We start from the raw sequence: 23,325 nt of genomic DNA, 5'->3' as shown, positions 1-23,325 counted from the left end.
GTTGCCTGAATAATTCAAAAATAGGTGATATTTTTGCTCATTATTTTTTGAGGTCATGAAATATGTTTCTTTATTATTTTTATTTTTCTCAATATATTTTCCTTAAATTGGTGAGAATTTCTTTTCTTCAAGTAAATGTGCCAGGATATAGATGTCCTTTTATTAGCAACTGTCCATAGGAAAACATTGTTTTAAAAAACAGCGTACCAAATGTGGACTGAAGTTTGATCTGCCACAGATGGTGGGTCATTTCCTAACTTGGCCTGGCGGTAGGGAAAATGGCCTGCAGATAGCCAGGGGGCACACCGTTATCTGATGTTCCTTATATATATGTGGATTTAATACATGGGCATGAACTTAATTATCATACAAAAAAATAAAATCTCAAAATTACTCTTTTGACACAGAAATCTAGGTACTAACTATGTGCTTTTTGTCTTTATATTTCTTTGATATAGTTTTAGAGATATGCCTAAATCTCACATAAAAAATTTTAGTTTGATTTTAAATAATGGTGCTGGACATTATATATTTGGAAATATTACTTTTTGAAAAAAAATCAAATATTACTTTTACTATTTCTGTGCATTTAAGAATTAACGTCCAAGTAATGATGGTTTGGGGAAAAATATATTTCACCCTGTGTGTCCTAAAATAAAAGCTCATTAACACATGACACTTAATTTGATTGACAGCTGTCTAGGAGATGACATTTTAAGGTGGGCTGTATATATGTGTCGGATTGACTGTAAATGTGTCGTCACTATGTTGTGAAAGTCAAGGCTGGGGGTAAAGTTTTAGAAAGTGGGTCATGTAAGTTTTTAGTGTAGGGAGGGAAGATTTGCAACCACCCCACCGCTGCTCACATTGTAACTTGCTTGAAGGCCAGTCCTTGAGGTGTGCACGCGTGTATACTCACTCCTGGGGCAGGCAGCCAACTCTTGGTTGATGAACTGACAATAAAGAACATATCCTTTGGATTTATGAAGATAAATTGAAGAAAGAAAAATGCATAAATGCATTCTGCATTGCACCATTGGTCACGATAAGCATAAAGTTTTAAGCAACTCTTTGTAGACGATGTTTTCAGATGAAACGTTGATTTTTGTGGTTGTTTCGAGTCTCTGTAGTAAACACCTTTCATGATTTTACCCTGTGCATCTAATTTGTATCCTCTGCTACCTGCCAGTGATCATCTCTTCTTAAGGTCTGTTGGCTCTTTCTTTGAAAAAGTCACATCAGGATGCTTTTGTGTTTTCCCTTTTTCAAAATTTTTATCTTTTTTTTCTTTTTGGTCAAATGTGGGTTAATTATGTTGTTTTGCAGTGCAATTGATTAAAGATGGCAGTTTTAAAAGATAAGTCTGTAGTCAATCAGAGGGCTGCATATCTCCCATCATGACTTTTTATTTCTCCTCTAAGTACACGAAAACCCACTTGTCAGTTTTAGAAATCAGGTACAAAAGTATAGAGAAAAACATGAAAGAAAGAAAGGAAAAATGCAATGTTTGCCACAGAATGAGCAACAAAATTACCTTTCCACCCTTTTTCCCTCTCTCTCCCCACTTCTAAATGACTGGGAGGAAAACATGAGAAAGAACAGAGAGAATGCCAAAGATGGTTGCCACTGGCACCAGGATTGGCACCAGACCCTCTTTGTTTAGCTCAGGATGCCTGTGATTTGTTAGTTGGCATCCGCATTGCAGTGTAGAGTGATGTTACAATATATTGACAATTTCCAGATCTGGAAATGTCAATAGTCCTCTTGGTTATTTATACAAGATCACAAACTGCAACTCTTCTGGAGGATGAAATAAGGACCAACATGTAATAAAGTTCCATTGTTGACCAACTTCCTCTGCTTTTCTTTTTCCCTCTTTCTCTTTTGGTTCAACCCACACTTTTTTTTTTTTTTTTCCTTCATGCCCAGCAGCTTCATCTTTTTTGAAATGTGGAAAGAGTAACTAGAGCTTTGACACAAGCTATAGTGCTACATCTGCATCTGATATGGTTTGGGGAAAAATTTATGCATTTTGAAATCATTTTTGATATAGTTCATTAGACTTTTGCATCACATGGCCGCAAGGCAGTATTTTCTGTAAAGCTGAATCTCTTTGTTATTCAGCTTCTTCTATGCATATAGCCCGGTTGACCGCAATTTAGTCCATTTTTCTATTTCTCTATATTAGTAAGGGGTCGTGTTCAATATAGTCGTTTATAAAATTATATAACGCCCCCCACTTTCCCTAAAATATACACATCATTTGGGAGCAACTGCGTTTAAATCCATAAAATCATTTGATGTTATTGATTCGGAGGGCTGCGCTTCGGCTGTTTCGTTGCTACAAGAACCGCCATTTTGTTTGTGAAGTGCCAGGCGAGGGGGAAAAAAAAGGCAGACACTGTGCTTGATGCCAATAATGGTTGCCAGTGGCACCGAGGTTGGCATCAGACCCTCTTTGTCTAGTTGCTGAATGCCTTTGATTCGTTGGTTGGCATCCGCATTGCAGTGGGCACACTGGAAAGTTTTTGACAATCCCTGAATGAAAGCTGCTTGCTTGTTTGCTGCAGCAAACCTTAGCTAATATAAAACCCTTCCTTTTTTTTTTAGGTTTTTTTTTTCTTTTTTAAAGACTGTGACAGATTAAAGGAAAAAATAGCTCTAAAGTGCCCTCCATTTTCCCAAAGATATTAAAGATGTCCAATGATTCTTGGGCAGGTGGTACCTATTCCCCATATTGCCTTTGTTATTACGTTCATGAAAGCAAAGCAAAGCAAAACAAAACAAAACAGAAACCAGGCGAGCCTTGCACAGCACACCTTCCTGGGACGTAAATGTACTCTAGGATGTGGGGCGTGCTATGGGAAGGATGTGGAGGGCCAGCCGATTATAGTGATGTACTATAATGCATTCATTCTGACTGTTGCTTTCAGTTACATCACTGCTTGTTTCTGATGCAGTTTTTAGATCCCTGAATTTCCACACTTCCAAATTTTATAGTAACATGTTGAGAGGAGCTTACTTTTCTTTCTAGTTAGTGATGTGTAACAGTGTCAATGCTAAAAAAAATGAGAAAACCTTAAAGAGGAAACCTATGTGTTAAGGTCTGAGAGAAATCAGTCGTTCCTGAATTTCTCAATGCTGCAATCAAAGCGTTGCCAGATTCTCAGTGCACAGGGCTGCACACCAGGAAAACCAAGCAAAAGGCAAAAATAATTTTGGTTGAAGTTTCCTAGATAGGTAGCATTAATACTAATTTCCAGTTAACCACGATTATCTTGTTAATTAATAAGAAAGATTAGCAGTTCTACCCCAAGGGCTGCGCAGAAGGAGGTCTGGCCTGTGGGAGGCCTTGAGTTGCCACGCTGTGTCCTGTCTGAGGGGGAAAAAAGGCGAAGTGGGGTGGGCTAGGGGGACTGAGCTTTCTTGGAGGCAGGGATGGGTTTTAAAGAGAAGGAGGTCGCAACACACTAAGAAGTTTAAAGATCTCAAGAGATAGTGACTGTTGTCATGAATTTAACAGATTAGAGTTTGTCAGCCTAACCGATTTTTGGACTGTACTTTGTACTCTTATTAAACATGTTTTGGAGTGCTAAAGAGGCCAGGAGCCTCGTGGCTCTCATGAAAGAAGAACTTCCTTTAGCCTATGGAACCCTTAAAATTATGATCCATTGTCGGATGGCCACTTTTGTTGTTTTATTGTTAAATGTTCGGATACTTAAAGCACATTTCGAAGTTGTGAAATGTGTGACTTGTTTATGGGGGAAGTTGTAATCATTATTATTGTTTTTGAAATAGAATCCTTCCTGGTTGTCACATATCATTAGTGAGGAAGCAAATACTAAGAATTATTTTCCTCCTTCAGTTACTGACTTTTAGAAGCCTTTTGGGTAACAATTATTTCTTTATGAAAAGCTTAAGTAGATAATTGTTTGCAAGTTGACAGCGTATTTTAACATTTTAATAAACTTCACTTCATTTGCAGAGATTTCTCATTATGGGGAAAGCTAAGCTTTCATAATTTGTTGAAATGAGGCTGCTCTGTAGGATGATTTGGTGTACTGGCATTGTGAAATGCTCAGAGAGCATGAAGTTTGCATGCATGTTTGATTTAGGGGAACACTGTTAAGTTTTCCCATCCAGCATCCTGTCCTTGACTGAACTCATGAACTCTAGTGCACATTTTTTTTGCATTCTGGCTCACACACAATTCACCAGATAAAGAAGGGCTCTTATTGGCATGTCTTGCTCCTAGGCTTAATGAGACCTTTGTGGGAACATATATTGTAAGATAAGATACTTTGCAATTTTCTCACTGATAAGAGGAAAACACAGTCTAAGGGGCCAGAAGTTCGCCCTCTATGCCATGATGTCCCTGCTACATGATAGCTTTGCCAGACAATTCAAGAGTTAAACTCTGAGGCCCCAGTTGCCAGCTGGGAAAGCTTGGCATCTGTGTTCTGATATGGCAAACCAAGCTCTTGCATCGCTGTTAATATGATCTCACTTTTCAAAGGCGAAGGAGAGAGAGAGAGAAAGAAGCTTGTTTGTTACATCAATTATGATTTTCAAATATTTAGAGAAATATATCGTGACCCACTTTCTGGAGGCAGCAAAGGTTGGTAAAATATCCTGCTGAGAACATTAGGCATCTCTCTCCACCTTATGCCCTCCCCCCATATACACAGCATCACACATTTTGTAAGAAAAAATACTCATCCAGATTATGTGTTTGGATTTGCAAATTTATTGCACTATGCCTCCTGTATGGTCAGATAACTCTATATGTAAAAGAACCGAAATAATGTTCATTGTTCAGGAATAATGGTAATTTGGGGGAAGTGTGAGTTGCAGTGGCAGGAGGTAATGGTTGGGGCTCCCAGAGGGTGGCTCTCTGACAGACACAGAGTGTGGACCTGGAGACCTCGAGCTGGGCAGATGCCTCTGCGGAGGCCACCTAGCGCCCCTGTTTTCTAAGTTGGTACATAGGAAGTATATCCACTCATAGATGGAATATAGATTTGGTAGGATTTTTAATTTACTTACTTGTTTTTCCATAAATTTGGAATTTAGGAGGAAACTGCCAAAAGGAAATCCAAGTTTAAATCCTCCATTAACTTTTTCCTTTTAAATTTGGCGCTGTGATTGGAAGCAACAATCCAAGATATCTGGCTTACCAAAGTTTTTCTCATAAACATTCATTATACTCGATTGAACTAAAAACCTAGACCCTGAGCTTAAAAAAACTGTTTTATGACATTCTTGCTCTTGCTGTTTCTGCCAACCAGTTGGAATTTCAGCACCTGAAGAGGGAGGGACCCAATGGGAGACTGAATCAGAACTCTCTGGAATTCTTAAAAGTCAAAATAAGTCAGTCTTCCTTTCTGTCATCTCAGTGGCTTATATGATAACTGACTTTATAATCAAAGGAATAATTATTGCTTTGTTTGAAGCTTAAGGTTGGCAGAGAGTGGAAATAGCATATGAAACACTCATTAAAATAGGGAATTATTAAATATCTGAAAATTGTGGGCAAAGGCCGGGGTGATCCCTGGCTCTGACACTAGCTTTTGGGTGGAAGTTTCTCTTCAGTTTTTGTGACAGAATAGCATTTTCTGGTTTGAAGTCGAGGAAGGGAGAACTTGCAAGTTTTTCAGTGTGTCTGTGCTATGGCAGAGCAAATGATTAGCCAACATAATGTTCAAAGCAAAGTTTTCCAACTTTTTTTTCCTCCATCCTTGTGGAGGAGGAATAATTTTAGAAATCTCAAGGACTAGTGGTTATGCGATCGGAAACTGGAGTTATTACAGCACCATGCCTCAGCGCCAAGCATAGCAAGAGGGGAGCTTCCTCTTAATCATGCTCACTTTTCTGTGGCAACGTGGTATGTCGTCTCTTTTTAAAGTGCATTCTTGGGTCCTTGAACTCTAATTATGTGATGTGGTTAATTTAACTGAATTCAGTTGTTAGGATTTGGCATCGAGAATAAATCACCAAACTGCAGAGAACTTGTGAAAACTAAGTGCGTGTAGTGAGGTGCGAGTCTGCGGGCTTAGTTTGTATTAGACTGAATGTTACACGATGTGAGGCTAATGGGACTTGAATGGTTGGGCTTTTTGGTTGTTATATTATTCAGAAAATTAGAAGAAATGGCTACCAATTAACCAGTGTGGTGGAAAGACCTTGAGGCTGAATTGAAGGCCACGCATACCAAAAAAAAAAATTCCAAAATTTCATTAAGCAATGTTCTGAGATGGGAATGCAAACTATTCTTGTGCATAAATACATTGTTTATAAGAAGACACTTAGATACACATGTTCTCTCTGTTTATGATGGTAGTTTAAACGGGACAGCACTGATGAATCACAGACAAATTAAAGAACTCTGAATAAGGACTATATAATTGAAAATATGGGGTGACGGATGAAGTAATTTTACTAGCGGAGAGTTGCCTGGAGGTTGTATATTTTCAGAATCTTATTTTAAGGCGGTTCAGAGCATGTAGTAAGCGATGGATGAGGCACAAATCAGTTGAAAATGGGATTTGTTTAAACAAGTGCAAAAAAGAAAAGCATTGCATTTGAAAAAAAACTTCTTTAAATATATGCAGTTTTAAAATTCTGGTTAGCTTCAACTCCATTTCTCAAAATAGAAAATTTAGTAAATAGTATTCAGTTGAATGCTAAAATACAGACAATCTCCCAGAAAACTACACAAAAGCATTTAACAAGATCAGTTAATATTGTGACACTAATATATATTCTGATGCTGAATGAAGCTGAAGATACTTTTTTAAACTTGATTTTTCAAAACTCACATTGAAAAAAAATACCTGGAGATGTGTCTTGCTATTAACAGGGAATGGTAGAACTTAGGACAAAAATAGAATCATGAACACAGATGTTAAGAAAGCTCTTTGAAATAGGATGTATTCTGTAATTCATGTGAGTAGGGATTACATTTATGTTTATATTAATAACAGGAGTATGTCAATATGAAGTCTATACCCCTCTATTAGTGAATTCTAAAGTGTGAAAAGTGTTCCTGCTTAGGACAACTTGTATTTTATTATTCTGACATCTGCAGTTTCTGGATGGATTACCTTAAATTTGCTATGCTATGTTAAAAGCCTTGTTTTATGAGGTCGGTCTCAGCTTCTGGCCTTGGTGTCAGGAACCCTGCTACGTGATGCAACTTGCCTTGTTAGGTTTAATTGACCAAAGCTGATGTGTTAAAACAATTCATTTGTGCTGTAACTTATGCCCTGGCTAAGTTGCTACCTGAATCCTTTGACCTTGACTTGTCTGGGTCATGAAATGGCTGCAAGCTGTTTGACCTTTCTATTGTGTAGTAATGTCACTGTTTCCTCTTATTCTTTTATGGTAATAGCTGACAAAAAGCCCCAGCCCTGACTTTACACCCCAGTGGATTCAAGGCGTCCCTCTGCAGTAGCTATGTCTTCTGTTTGACATGGTCTGGCTGTAGAAGTGACTTTCTTTTGTTTGCTGACAGTGATGGGGACAAATTTGCAGCCCTCCTGGTTACAGGACGTGGGGGATAGAATTCTGGTATTTGGAGGGCTTTGCATTTCTTTTGCTTAGATTTTCGGTTGCCGTGTTTTATGATGATGAATGTCACAATTTCCTTTTCCCTCCTCTTCTGAGGTTGATTTTTCAGCTTTTTATATTTATGATTTCCTTAATAATTACTTTTCAACATTTTCAGCTGTTACAATAAAAAATATTTTATTGTCATTATATAGGGTAGAAGTGGTAAATTTAGTTATGCTTTTGGTTACCAAAGTGTAAGTCCTAAAATGACTGCCTTTTAAACTTCACTCTATAAATCCTTGTCCAGTACTGGAAAAAGCTGTATAGTAAACATGTAGGATAAAAACAAAATTTTTTAAAAATGAGAGTAATGTGGTAACTTTATATATTCCATCTTATAACTTACAGTTTTAGGGGGAGCCTATTCTTTGTGACTTAAGTAGCTAAATTTCATGACATAGTAGTGAACCATTAGTAAATTTGAAGTTTTTACTTCTGTGGGGACTTTTGCCGGCATGTGAAATTAAATATTTATTTTACTGAATATAAAAATTATTTTTTCCATTCTTTATGAAGCCCTAATATGCAAAAATAGAAAATTTTACCTCTGTTCTTCTCTTCTGAAGCACTGAAATAATTTTATTTTTAAAATATTGGAAATGCCTTCTAAAATGTTAAAACACAGCTATTTTTATCCTACCAAATTTTTCTTTGCCAACTATGACATTGTAGTTCATGATTTTTCCTATATTTGCCAGATTAAATATTTGAAATCCAAGCTGTTACATTTTATTTTTAAATTATTAGAGGAAAAAAGGAAGTTTAAGTTAGAATGTGCATTTCCTTACTTGCATGCCACGTACTGTTTATACATGTGTGTGGATACACTGACAGATGAGAGACAATGTGGTACAGGCACTAGAACCTGGAAAAAAGCACGAGATTTTTCTATTCTGATTTTGAAAGTATCTGAAATGGCAGGTGAGAGGGTTTTCCTTTTTTTTTTGTTTTTTTTTTTGGTTGTTGTCTTAAACTATTTTTTTCCCAGGAATGTTCATAAGATCAAGGAATTAAATGCTTTTCAGTATTAATTATGTTGATAATCCAGCATCGTAGGGGTCCAAGGAAAAAGGATCAATGAAATGCACTGAATCTGATTTTAGTCAGCAGCCTCAGTTTCTCTCTCCTCTTTTATGAAAATCAGTCTAGACTAGGAAACCTCTCTCTTGCCCTTCCTGTCACTCACTGGCGCCCTCAGTGGTAGAGCCAACATAGAGTCAGGTTTGGATGTGGTTGGTGGGCTAATGGGTCACGTGCAGTGGGACTGTGGAACAAGTGCAGCAACCAGCCCCTGACGATTGAAAAAATATCTACAACTACTTCCAGAAGTCTGCCTCAGTTCCTCCATTGAAAGAATTTAAAACATACCTCAGCTATTGTGTTACAGACGTTAAGTTTCTGGACCATGGGTAATTGGTGGGTGCTGGTGTATATGTGTGTTGCAGAGAGTTGAAGAGAAGTGAAGTTAGAGGAAAAAAAGAGAGAGGTAGATCTTCTAGGAGTTATTTAAGAAGGATAGTTCATTCACAGATTGAGGAGTCGATAACATGCTATTTAACGTATTCTGCCATCCTTTGAATTTTGACTCGCTTTCGGAGTTGAGCAGGTCTCCCTTCCTCTTGCCTTTTTAGTTTTTGTAGAGCGTGGAAAGTAAGTGCCTGAATCTGAGGTTTTGCATTTTAGTCTTGGTTCTGCCCTTTATTAGCTTTGTGACCTTGGCTAAGTCACTTAAGCTCCATGTGCTTTGTAAAAATGGGAATTAAAATGCCTACTTCACAGGGCTATTTTAGGATTACATGAAATAATTCATGTAAGTAAAAGCCATGATGTTAATAGTATCCATTATTACTCTGTATGAAGAAATAGAGCATAATGTAGACTTTCAGAGAAACTACCCAACAGTGAAAAGAAGATGTCTTTGGGTGTTGAAGCAAGAGGTCCTCAATGAGTTTTTATGTATCTCAGGTGATAAGACGTTCCAAAGAGAAATGAAGGTCCTGATCACAGTAATGTGCATAGATATTTGTTAGTAAAACCTCTAAATGCAGGCACATGAAGTTAGCTAGTTGTATATAGTTTTAAAATCTATTTAAATTAGAGTTACTGTACAGTTTTAGTAATCCTTTATATCATATTTACCAGAGAATTGATTGCTTGATCAATCTAGGAGTATTTGAGAGGAAGGAGTAAAATAATTTTATTAGTGGCTCTCCGAGTAAATAACTCAGCTTTTGTGTTGAATAAAGGGTATCCTAGCAAGTACTTGTAATTCATTGGACTCCAGTAAAAGCATACGATTTTTATTTACAAAAAAAATAAATTGCCAGCATTTGAGAGAACTACACTTATGTTTTAGATTTGGTTGGACAGAAGTGCTGATGATGTGGCTAGACTGGATCGTTCTTGAAGAAGAGCAAGCTGCTAGTTTTTAGACTCTAGGGCTGAAAGTGTCTTATTTAAAAATGGCCCCTAGTTGGGTCAAAACTCAAAATGTTTAATTAGTTACATGAATTGTTTTGACTTTATTGCCATTGAACTCTTCTCCTTTAACTCAGTCTTTCCCATTCGTCCTTTTTATGGTATTAAGAAAATTAATGAAATAATCCCTAGAGGAAAAAAGTTAATATTTCTGAAAGTGATTTCACTTTTACTAAGAACAACTGGAAGCCAAATGCAAAGTGGTTAAAACATTTACTTCTTCCCAAACTAGATTTGGACTTAGTGTTTGACTTTAGTGGCTCTGATTGGTCGGATCTGTGTGGTCATGATGCCTCTGTTGTGGCCAGATCTTGGGCATCTGGTCGTGGTGCTTGTTGTCCATGACCAGTGGGTTGCTTCCCTCGCTCACTTTGCACAGCAGCTTTGGAAAATGGATAAATTAGCCCATTTCCATAATCTCTACTAAGGAATCACCTTAAATCATATGTTACGTTAGTGCAGGACAAAAAGAATCATATTCTTGTATGAAGCATTTTATAATGATACCTAGGGGTTCTGGCCAGGAGTTAATAGGAAAAGTTATCTCACTGTTTGTTCATCAGTTAAAGGGTAACTAGGGTGTGCAGAAAGCAGAATCAGAACATTGATTAGCTTGTTTAGATTCTGGCATGTAATTTTTTAATAATCTGTGTCATGCCTTTTCGAGAACATACCTGGTATTTAGTTGCTATTCTGTTTGTGGGACACACAAAATCGAGACGCGTGCATTTTAGTACATGAAACAGAGTGTATCCAAAATTTTTTTTATGTATGTGAACTGGATTGCTGTTGGCAGAAGGATTCCGTATTTTGTCTTTCTAATACTTTTGAAAAAGATTTGTTTGCACTTATGATTTAAAGTTGATGTTGGCTTAAAATGGAAATGCATACGTGGTTCTTAAATATTGCTTGCCTTTCATAGCCTTGTGGAGATGAGGCTAACATATTTCTTTAAATTTCCGGATGGTAAAGCATTAATATTTTTGGATAAGACTTATAGTTATCATGTAACAATATCTGTTCTATTTACGGTCTCCAAATAAGGGAAAAGCTGCTTATAGTAATATGAGGATCACTGGTCTTAGAATAATTAAATAGACTTGTTATACTACATTAATCCCTTTTGGAACATTTGGAATGACTTCTTAGTACTAACAAACACAGCATTAGGGCCTACAATTAATCTACTTTTTGTATCCAACATTTGTATAATATAAAACATGTGTATAGAGAAACATATTTCAGTTTTAAGATGAGTTCATAGGAGGACAAAATGAAATTATATTGGACTGTTAAGCAATATGAATGTGATTCCAAGTACTGATAAAATATGGAATTCATTTCCAATCAGCATAGGTAGACAAATTGTTTTTCCTAAGTTTGTGTTTTTTGAATACCATGTTTGGGCTCTCAGAATTACTTTCCCCCTGAGATCCAAATTTTGTGCTTGACACACCAGATATACGCAATATAAAATGGAAACATTTGTTCAATCAAATATCAGGAGGTTGTGTTAACACCTTGTGAGCTGGTCTTTCTTGGTACCTGCCATTGATACAGCTGTTGTATTAATCTAGAGAAAATGAAGTAGACTCGACGTTAAGGTCTGGTCCAGTCTTGTTCTGTGTTTCACAGACATGGTTTAAGTTAACAACGGACCCTGCATTCACTGTTCAAACAGCGTTATTACAGATTTGTTGAAGGGACTTCTGAGTTAGGGTTATGTTTACATCTTCTGTTGTAGAAGCCCCATGAGGCGTAATTTCCTCCTCAATGTGGGCTCTTTTATTGTTGTTGAGTTTTTTACACCCGGGGCTGGGAATTCAACCTTGGGGGTTCCAGTTACAGGGAAAATATTTCGTGAAGGATGAAGCATTAGTTTAATTCTAGGACAGATTGCGTGCGTATGTACAGAGTACTATGGAAATGCTGAGATTATCGAGTGGTTTGCAGCCATTTTAGACCATGTGCCTGGGACCAGCTAACACATTGTCAGGGAAAAACATGATGTAGCAACAATATTAGATCATGCAAATGAGACTACTGAATAGTAATAGTTATGGGCAATATTTTGGAAAACACTGATTAGTGACAGTTTTATTACAGCAAATGTATGTATCAAGTCCCCAGATTTCATTGTAATGCACTGAAAACAGATGTCAAAGTGTCCCAAACAGAATTTCATGGTTAATCTACATATTGCATGGAAAGTACAAACAAACCATTTAGAATTCTGTTATTTAATCCTTTTAGAAGGAATGAAAATATACAATTTAGATTTACTCCATTCTTTCTTTTAATTTCAGTTTTTGTGTTCTAGGGGCTGATGATAAATTATTTTTTTGTTTGTTGTTTTCTTAAGATGCATATGGGAGAAGACATATCTGCATATGGACATGATTTTACTTAATGTACTTTGAACTGTAAGTTTCTGAACATAAGGTCTTTGCATTAAAAAAAGAAGAAAAATTAGGCTCTAAATTATTTAGTGATCTGGTAATGGAATTACCTTCTAGTCCTTTGTCTACTGATGTAGAGTTCACCCCATGCCACCGTGTTTGAAGCAGCATTCTGAAGATGAAGAGAAGAAAATTGGAAGCCCTCCTGCTTGCAAGCACCTGGGAGATTTTAGGTCTCTCAGTGACTCAGTTTCTTTACCTGTCAAGTGAGGGAACTGGCTAGAGGAGTTCCACTGTCCTTCTTAGCTTTGGCATCTTAGGAATTTGGCTTCTGGTTACCTTGGCAGAGGGAGGATCCCCTTGATATTAAGCAATGTTTAATAAAGTTTAGCGTACTCTTGTTAAATTTGGGCTTTTAATGGATTTTATTTATTAAAGAGAAATAGAAAATGTGTAACTTGACTCTTGAGTAACACTTTCATGTTGCTCAATTCAAAGTCCAATAGTCAAATCATTTGGTTCAATCTAGATAAAAAGCTTGCTTTTTAAAGAAAGAGGTCTTTAACTCCTAGAATTTTAGAGCTGGGGAATCCCTGGAGCCCTTCTCACTTTACAGCTGTGGGTACTGAGTCTAGGAGAGGCCCAAAGCCACTTCGGTTTGTTGTTTTAGTTTCACTGCTACACGGGCATAAATAAGCATAAATAATGAAAAGTGTTATTTTGTGAACATAGCAGCAGTCTTTTTTTAAGGAACGTAGAGGAAAATCGTGATTAAAAGTCTTGTACGATCATTTGTAATTTATTGAAATCAGTTGATTCCAGACTCCAGTTTTTTCCTTTATACCTTTTCATAGGATGTATTCTAGTGAAGTCAGCCTGCAGCCATGGTCTTCATGAAAATGACTGCCTTTCTCTTTTTCAGTGGAAGGAAAATACTATTTAAGTTATGGTCAAATATAGATTTGTAGTGGCTGGAAAACAGGAAGGATCCATTAAGAATGTACTGCCACATTTCCAGTAACATTAAAGGTCATGTTTGAGATTGGTTATAAGGAAAATCTTTGAAAGTTAGATATTGGAAGAAAAGGTGGGAGCTGGTTGTCAGGAATTGGTTTAAGTTCTGTTTCCTGGATGTCTGCAATTTTCAGATAGCTTGATAGTTAACTACATCTCCGTTTTCGTTTGTGTGGTGTGTATCCTCTCATCTTAGTTTAAAAAAATTGCTTTTTTACAAGTTTAAAACAAATGTCCATATACTTTCTTTTATTTAAGAGATGTTTCTAAGAATTTTTTCTTAGTTTAATTTTTAGAAACCAAAACATATTAAATTCACAAGGGGAATTCAATTTCAAAAGGAAACTTTGAATGAATCCTTTTGCTAAGGTAAGAATTCTTTTATAACATGAAAGATTTATCTGTAAATTATGTTTTATGAGTGTCATGTAATGTGCTTATGTATATCAAGGCACCCCTGAATACAGCAGAGTTTAATAAATTAAAGCAGAAATATTAGTAGTATTAGAAAAAGTTTAGAGCCAGCCCTGGTGGTCTAGTGGTTAAGACCATTGCAGCCCAGGAACCACGCCATCTGTCTGTCACTTGTCATACTGTGGTGGCAGCTCACATGGAGAACTAAGCTAACACCTAAGATACCCAACTATGCACTAAAGCTTCAAACAAAAAAGGAAATGTTTAATATCAGCTACTTTGAGTAGCTAATTTCTAGTTTGATAGTTTATGGGGAAAGCTTAAAAGCATGTTTTAAAGGCACAATTGTAGATGGAAAAATAGATGAATAAAAGATGGAATAATGCAAGTGCATGACACCAAAATCAATGGAAATGTTATGGGAGCAGACTATGAAATAGATAATATGTCTTTGTTGAATGAATGAATATAAATTATTTAAACTGAATATAGAACGTTAGGGGCAAATCAGATGACTGTTACTGAAGTAATACAAGGAAAGCTCCTCAAACTGGGAAAATCTGCTTTTTATTGAGACTTACTTTATTTTCTTTTGTATCTCTGCTGGTGATTGGCCACTGTATAAGAAATGTCACCCCCACCTCATATGTACTTTAAATTTCAAGAACGAGTAGAATAAAACCGTATGAAGTATAGTTTTCATGTTAGTAAGAGAGCATATTCTGGAATTAAGCTGCTGGTTTAAATGTTTGTTTTACTGCTGTTCACTGTGATTTGGCAAATTATATCTTCTAAGATTTGAGGTTTTCTGAGCTGTGGAGCGGGTACCTACTTTATTTGGCAGTTGTGAGGGTAAAATGAGAAAATGCTTGTGAGCTGCTTACCGCCATGCCTACCACACTGTAGGTACGCAATAAGATGTTTGCAATTATTGCTGTGACGTATAATCAGCAACTAGTATGTGCCTGCACATATTAGGTCCTGAGTACTTATTTGTTCAATGAGTGAATACTCACCACCTGTGCTGAGGATTCTGGAAGACTTGATTTCCCTTTTTGTGGGTTAGAACATTCAGTTAGGGACAATGCTATGCCAAAAGTGGGAAGAAAACATATTAATATAGCAAAAATTAAAATATTATAGTGGCTATGTAATGTCTCAAAATTGATCCTCAAAGAAGTGAACAGTATAGAACCATAGCAAATCATAATGCTTATTTCAGTATTTGCAGGGGACTTAAGGAAGTAGCCTTTCCTGGAAGCATAAAACATGCTGGATTCCTGTTCAAATGTCTTCTTAGAATCTAGAATATTTTACTGCTATCCATTTTTCATAAGGCTTTTCATTTGGGTTATAAGGAAATCCCAGACATAAACATAATCAGAAACAAAAGGGAACATACCCATAACTGTTGCCTAGCAGGCAATACTTGAGACAGTGGTATTTATGCAGGAAACCAAGACTAAAAATCCCAAACCTTTTCATGGGCTTGAATGGTGATATATGTTTTTCTTCCTTTATGTCTCCAATAGCAGTGAGTTACAGTTCTACAAAAAGTTTGGAAGAACTATCTCAGTATTTTGTGTAAGATTATTCTCTGAAGAATAATTTTAATAGTTTTGACTATTTTGTTTTATTCATTAAAAATGTTACATAATTTTAAAAAATCATTCCATTGACTATATATGTATATATATATATTTTTAGATACCTTATTATTATTATTATTATTTTGTTGGTGAGGAAGGTTGGTCCTGAGCTAAGATCTGTTGCCAATCTTCCTCTTTTTGCTTGAAGAAGATTGTCCCTGAGGTAACATCCGTGCCAGCCTTCCTCTATGTTGTATGTGGGACACTGGCACAGCATGGCTTGATGAGTGGCATGTAGGTCTGCTCCCAGGATCCAAATCCACGAACCCTGGGCCACCAAAGCAGAGCACGCAAACCCAACCACTACGCCACCAGCCGGGCCCCGACAATACATTTTAAGTGCCTAAACAATTTTGGTGTTGGCACCTTTTCCTCAGTAGTCATTGGGTAATAATCTTTATCTTATTATTCATTTTTTTCAGTCGTTAGGTTTTTCCTAAGTGCGTGTTTGTGTGTGTGTATACATATATGTGGTATATTAGTTCTTTTTATTTTGATTAATATGATTCCACATACATCATATAATCAAGGAAGTAGACATATATGAATTTACTAAAATATATCTTTCAAGAAAAATACATAACACTTGGGATAAAGGTAGAAAATGGTTGAGAAATGCATTTTTTGAGTAGGAGCTCTGAACTGAGCACTTGCAGTATTTTAAGGAATTAGGAAAAAAATAGTGAAAATATAGATGGCCTCTCCCAAATAATTTACAGGTAGAAAAGGGAGGATAATGGTCACTTGCAGCGTTTATGGGAAAGAAAAATGCCAAAGATAGTGGGCAAGTATACAAGTAACTAATAGTCTCACCGACTACTATATATAGTTGGATCTGCTGAGTTCTCTGGGAGCAGACCCTGTGGGACTATAATGGAAAGGTCACAGAGAGGAGGTGAGTCTGAAGCAGAGTTTTCTCAGGGGTTACATAACAAAAACAAAACAAAATGAAACAGATAACCAAGAATCCACCTCTTACAGAAATGAACTCTATTTGACAATGATATATACTGTCCTGGGAATTATATATTTTGTTATTTTTTTGTGGCAAATTTGGTGTTTTGTTTAAAAAATTTGGTAATGAAAGAAAAACCTAGTAAGAAACTTTAACCCAGATGCTAAAATACTCAATACTAAATGGCTTTGACTGGTTACTCTCTTTCTTTGTTTTTTAGTGTGGGTAGTAATATTGAATTCTCGTATCTAAATTATTCTTGTATATAGCTTAGCTCTTAGATTTCAGTGTAATCCTATATCCATTGTTTAAAAATATTTTAGATAGTATCTTTTTATTAATTCTAATATTTTTATTGTTTATAATTATAATCTTCAGTGGAGCATGTGAATATATATTTGTCATGTATGTAATAATTTGCTTTAGATCTTTTAGAATCGAGAAAATAAATCTATAGGCAGTAAAACATCTGAAAAGTAGAATATTCTACAACAAATATTTTATTTAAAAAATATTCTGAAGTTGGCTGAATTCAATTTGTGTCCAGTTTACATCACTATTATTATTATTATCATTTTAAAATTCAGGTGTGGCTCCCCAACTCAGTAGAAAAAAGACTTGTTTCAGCGTGATGAGGGCTTTTATTGTGATGCTGAAATATCTGATCTGATGCAAATTTATACTTTTGTCACTAAAAGTGATAAACTGATACAGTGACACACCCAACAATAAAATAGCTTTATATATTGAAGTCTAATATATTTTTCTCTCTGTAAATGATACCTATTCAAAAGTAGAGTGTTTCCTTATGGATAACTAGAGAAAAAATATAAAATGAAAACTGTGGTACTCCTTTGGCTAGTGCTGTGTTATAGCCCATTTAAAGTCGCTTTCAAACATTAAAGGTTCCCAGGCTTAACTCCTGAAGATAGGATTGAACCCAGTGTGTGGCATTCTCAGTTCCTCTGTGCTTCTCCCACCCCCTCGGCCAAGTAACGAGTGAATGGAAGTTCTTAGAGGGCAGTGATCAGATTTTGTCTTTATTTATAATTCTCTTTCCTTTATTCCTCCTAAGGGACATACAGTGTTGATTGTATAGTCGAATGTGCGGATATAGCAAAATTATGATCACTGAAATTTAGAAAGAAGTCTGTCTCCATTTGCCATTTTATGATGGCATTTTAAAGCCATTCGTCCATCTGCAAACAAGTTGCTTAGTCATTCAACAATATTCACTGAGTTCCTACTATCTATCAGGCACTGTGCCAGGTTCTGGGATTACAATACAGGGAAGACAGACGTTTTACTAACTTTCCATTAGGGAAAGACAACTTAAAGAATTATCTGATGTTTTTTGCTCTTTTTTCATAACTAAGAAAGCATTGCCGTTAGGTGCATAATAAGTGCTTTGTGAAAAGAGCAATGGTAGTGATTATATAAACATCACCTGAAGGAAATGACTTATGGAAACTTGTGACAATTTCTGAGAAAAAAGTGAGACCGGGAGGATGGATTATTCTGATAAACAAGTATAATTTTTTCATCTGTATGACAGAAAATATTTTTGAAGGGTATATATGATAATAACAAGCATGCTCTGTGACATCTTGTAGCGTGTAGCTTTTCTTGCAGGCAATTGGAACGGGGTGAGGATGCCTTTCTGAACTCTGGCCTTGCTCCTAACTGGAGCTGTCACCCTGGGCTCTGAGCGGCATTAGCACCATACCATTCAGAAGTGAGAAAGTCAAGAACTGTGGCGAAGCTTGCAGGAGTAGTGAGTACATGTTGGGCTTGGTGATGATGACTGCAAATCACGGAACAGAAGAATAGGATGTGGCCTTGGGGGTACACCCAATAACTTCTCCAACGCCTCAGACATCCGCACATGTGTTGCAGGTTTTGCAGTTAACATGTCAGTCTGATGCGAGCCTATCCCTGGAGGAAGTGACCAGGAGCACAGGGAGTTACAGCTTGCTGGAAGGAGCCATAAAAGCAGTGCTGTAAAGTTGAAATCAGGAGGACTGAGTCTGAGACTCTGTTTTTAGCTGTATGACTTTCAGCAAGTGTTTTAAATGTCCCTGAGGCTCTATTTCTTCTGTGTAAAATGGAGATAATACCAACCTTAAGAGCTTTTTGTAGGGCTAAATGAGTTAATGACTTGGAAAAGGCCTTGCCTGGTGACCTGATGCTCAATAGATAATTTGAGTAAAGGTGGGTAGGATTTTCTAGGCTGTGGTGATTTCCCACAATGCTTTTTGGTATATAATTGTCCTGCTAACATTCAGTGAGCGCTTCCTATGTATTAGGTATTGTTTGAAGAGTTGTCCTTTCATGAATGAGAACTCTGCGGTCCAGCTAGTTGAGTGACAGAGCCCGAATTTAAACCCATGTAGTTTGTCTCTGGAGCTGTCTTAACCTTCATTCTAGATGGCGAAGTTACTCTATCCACATTACGTAGACAGAGCAGAAGAAAATTTTGGATAGTGAGGGATAATCTCTGCGTCTTAAAAAGATGAACTCATTTTAATTATTCACACGTTTTAAAAAGTTATCTTTGATTTGTAAGTTGTTTCTTTGAATTTTGCTCTATTAATTCTGATATAGAAAGTAAAGTTATAGTGATTTCCAAACTAATCTTTTCTCCTAAAACTAAGCGGTCTTTCTCATTTGTTGTTTCCTCCTTTTCTGTTGTGCTTTTGTGTGAGACCCTGAAATTGGATGTTTATTGTGTAGACCACAAAGCATACATAGGGAAAATAAAACAGCCTAAAACAGAGGATTAAGCAAATCAAGAGCTATACATAGTAATCCAAATCTTCAGGCGTGATGGTCTTTATGATTGGTTTCTGATAAAGACCTCCCTATTTCACTCACACCATGCTAAATTCATGGTTTTCCTTACAAGTCTTAGAATATTTTTTCCTCTTCTATTCTTCTTGTTAGAAAAGTTGGTGTATTTTTCTTGGGTTTATTGACATTGGCTTACACCTGAGTAAGTGTACTCTGGGTTCTTCCTGTGATGAGAGTTTTCTAAGAAAATAGCTATATCAACAGAGGACGTATATTTTGATTTCCATAATAATTTTTGTTGAATTTTTCTAAACAGAGTCAAAACTGTTTTTGAATTTTGGGTAGTTGCTTTGTGGATTATTTAGATCAAAATTTAGGAGATTTGTAAATCATCCTATGGTTTGTAGGATAGAAACACCCCCACCCCTATTCCTGTATCTTTCATTCACTTTTTGGTTCAATGGGTTGATTTCCTTTGTAGATAAGACAGTGAAGCTTACAAAGATAATGTGATGGAAGGATCCAGAAATGACTCCCCTTTCTCTTCAGAAAAACAGGGATCCCTCTTATTATTACTACTTATTATTATTATTATTATCAGGGTAGTAATAGTTGGTAGTAAATAGTAGCAGTAATAAAAATACAGCATGTTGAGAATGTCCCATATGCCACCTGAATTATTTAATGTAATCATTATAGTTACCAAAAGAAGTAGGCATTATTGTCATCATTTAATAGGTGAGGAAATTGAGGTTAAATATGTTGAATAAATTCCTAGTCAGGCAGCTAGCAACTGACATAGCTAAGATTTGAACCTATGACTGCCTCCTTCCCATCTCGTATTCCCAGTCTCACTGCTGTTCCCTCTCCATGTAAGAGCCTGTTCTTCAGTCTTTTCCAAGTGAAACAATTTCTTTTCTTTTCTTTTTAAAAAGGGTCTTTTCTTCATTTTCAAGGGATTTCAGTTGCATTTTATAATAACGTATTCCTGTGAAGTAGAGTTATAGAGCTGTCATGAAATCTCAGTGTGGTCCTACCTAGAGGAGGAAATAATTATATGTTTGTTTTTTTCCTGTCTGCTGCAAACATTTCTTCTTTCTACCTGCCTCGCTGTGCATTGGTTTGTCCCACAGACACTGCTGCTTTGTCCCTCAGTGAGCAACAAGCGATGGAACTTTCTCTGGTGTTCCTTGATGTTGGCACAAAACATTTAAACATATTGATTTTATATATTTGCCCCTTCCTTCCGTTTCCTTTCATTAGATGCTTTATAAAAAGAACGGTGAAGGCTCTGGCTGAGTGAGCTTGAGTTTGTGCAGCCCTGAACAATATCAGGGTTGCTCCTGCCCTGAATGAGGAGTCCATTGTCCTCGAAGACATTATGTTAAAGCCCTTAACTGTGAACATCCAGTCAAGATGCTCGAGTTGCCAGTTAGTTACACAGAAACTATTCTGTCCAGGCTGGAATGTGGCAGTTAAGACAGGGGGACTTTGATCCCCAAGATAAAGTGGGTACAGACACTAGTGCGCTGTTGCCATTTTACCACAGATTTAATTTGTATAGTTTTTTTCTCAGTTTAACCTAAGTTCATTAAACTTGTGTCCAGTGAGTCCAGTGAGATGACATAAATAAATGAGCATTTTGTTAGAAAACCTTTAAGAACAGCCAATGGAACTCATTCCCCAAGACCCCCTAGTCAAGAATGACAATGATGTCTGGCGTGTCAGTTAGTTTTCTTTTAGAGTGTGTGCCAGACTTTAATCTCTGGATTTGATATTTCTGTGGTTATTTAATCTTTTAACCATGTCAAAATGTCTCAGCCAGCATTAAGATGGAAGTAATAATAACAACAGTCACAACATCTAATATTTATTAAGCACTCACTATATGCCAGGCACTCTTGTGTGCTTTCCATAGCGTATTTCATTTAATCCTCCCAACTCCTTGATGCAGAAGCCATCACGATCGTCGTCATTGCCATCTTTTTGTTAGAAATAAAAATAGGCAGAGAGAGATTTCGTCAGGACCCAAGTTTGTACAGCAGAGTAAGAGGAGGAGCAGGGATTCGAACCCAGGTGTTCAGGTTCTGGAGCCCTGCACAAGGAGCTCACCTGGCTGCCTGGCTCCTCATTAGTCCTGTGATTCTGGGCAGGTGAGCCAGCTTGAGGAAGCTGTTTCCAGATCTGTAAAAAGAGCAAATACGCTTGCATTCCTGATCAGCTTATTAAGAAGACCAAACGAGAAAAGTGCATAAAAGAAAATCTATGTACACTTTTAAGAAATATGTAAATAGATGAGATTATTTTAGTGACATTAACATAGTCTAAAGATCATGTTTTTACATTACCATTTTTATGATAATCTCCTAAAAAAATCACCTCTCTTATAAGTTGGACTTCTGCAAAGTAGACCACCACATATAATAGAACATTATTGTGATTTTCACATTTATATTGTTGCTGATTGTGCAAACCATTTTGTACTTTAGAGAAAAAGTTGAACACACTACTGCATTTTATTCCAGAGTATCATGCTTAAATAATAAGTTTTGAATATTTATTGCCCTCTGGATACCCTTTGGTACCACTTTGATGGGAGAGCGGAAGACTATTATAAAAAGAAATTGATGTAATAGTTCTGTCTGTACCCAATAAAATGAGGTAAATAGTTGAATAATTATTGCGGAAATGTTATCAGTGTAAGTAGATGATTCAAGCATTTAAAAATTACCCTCCAAATACTGCACCCTAAACACGACTTATATAGTAGCAGAAGTTTTGATACTGAATCAGGTTTCTTCAATTCTTTTCCCCTGAGTAGATACAGCTGCAAAATAGAATATTTTTAGAAAAAACACAACACGAAATGTTGTCTTTTTAAAATACCGTAAGATTTTTTTAAAAGTACAGATATTTGACCCATACCGTACATATTTTACATTCCTTTGGGTATTTATGAATATGTAATTTCGTATTTTTTATGTTCACTAAATTCATTTCCCTAGAAAAGACAGGTGTGAAGTGTCTGCCCACGTGCGCGGATGTGCGTTTGAACGTGTAAAAACGCAGCTTAGGGATTACTACAATGCAGTCAAGGTCATCAGTGACCTAATGTGCCCTTGAGCGTGCTGTTTATAATTGCTGTGGTTAGTTTGCCTTCTCACTGTTTTTACCTATAATGTCAAAACACAATTATATGGAGTTGCTATGTTCACTAATAGCGGTTTATCTCTGCATGGTTTATAGACAGAGTCAAAAGCCAACAACTATAATTACATCCATGTTTCTAACTTAGCAGCGAGCTAGAAAAGTGTGGTTGAAGTATGCTGTGGGTATCGTGCAGCCAGTAGGAATTATAGGGTAAAGTCATTGCTTTGCATTCTTTTGGTTTTACAATAATTGTTACTTAAATTTTGTTTTCTGGATTTTACCACTGTCTGTTGTGTTTATGTGACCACATAAAGAGTGGTTGAGTTACGTGTCTCTCCACTCTATTTTTCTTCTGCCTGCCTTCCTCTATAAATGTACTAGCTCTCCTTTCGCTTTCTTCTGACTCAGCAGACAGTACATTACAGTTAATAGTTTTCTGAAGCAGCCTGATATTCATGCTCTATGGAACCCATAAGACTTCTACTATTTGCATTATATGTTTAATTGGATAATTATGGGAACCATGTTGAACTGTTAACAACTGTCAAGCCTTTGATTAATCTTTTGAATGTTCATTGGCATGGTTCAAGTTAGCAACCACAGTACAGATTTTTGTTTTGTTTTTTTGTTTGGTGTTTGTTGCTGTTCTCCTGGTTATTTGAGAGGGTACAAATGATTTTTCTAGAAAAATATATGTAATTTCCCAGTTTGGCTCACCTCATGTATTGTGGCAAAAAGAAGCAATGCAGTTTACGAATCACCATAATTTGTTTTACTTATGAAACATTGTATTTTAATAAGTCTCTAGAAAAATTATAAGAAAGCTTTCTTATGTTTTTAATGATCTCAATTATATAAAATGGAA

The 23,325-nt window shown here is 36.4% G+C and overlaps 1 protein-coding gene across 6 annotated transcripts in view; it reads left to right on the top strand.

Moving 5' to 3' along the window:
- The window catches only part of NFIB (nuclear factor I B), a 223,381-nt gene that overhangs the window by 8,491 nt on the left and 191,565 nt on the right, over nucleotides 1–23,325 (top strand). The window lies entirely within an intron of this gene.

This window comes from Equus quagga, chromosome 6, assembly GCF_021613505.1.
Source record: "Equus quagga isolate Etosha38 chromosome 6, UCLA_HA_Equagga_1.0, whole genome shotgun sequence".
In the NCBI taxonomy this organism is placed as follows: domain Eukaryota; kingdom Metazoa; phylum Chordata; class Mammalia; order Perissodactyla; family Equidae; genus Equus; species Equus quagga.
The sequence above is the reverse complement of the archived record's forward strand: the minus strand, read 5'-3'. Positions and strand labels throughout refer to the sequence as shown.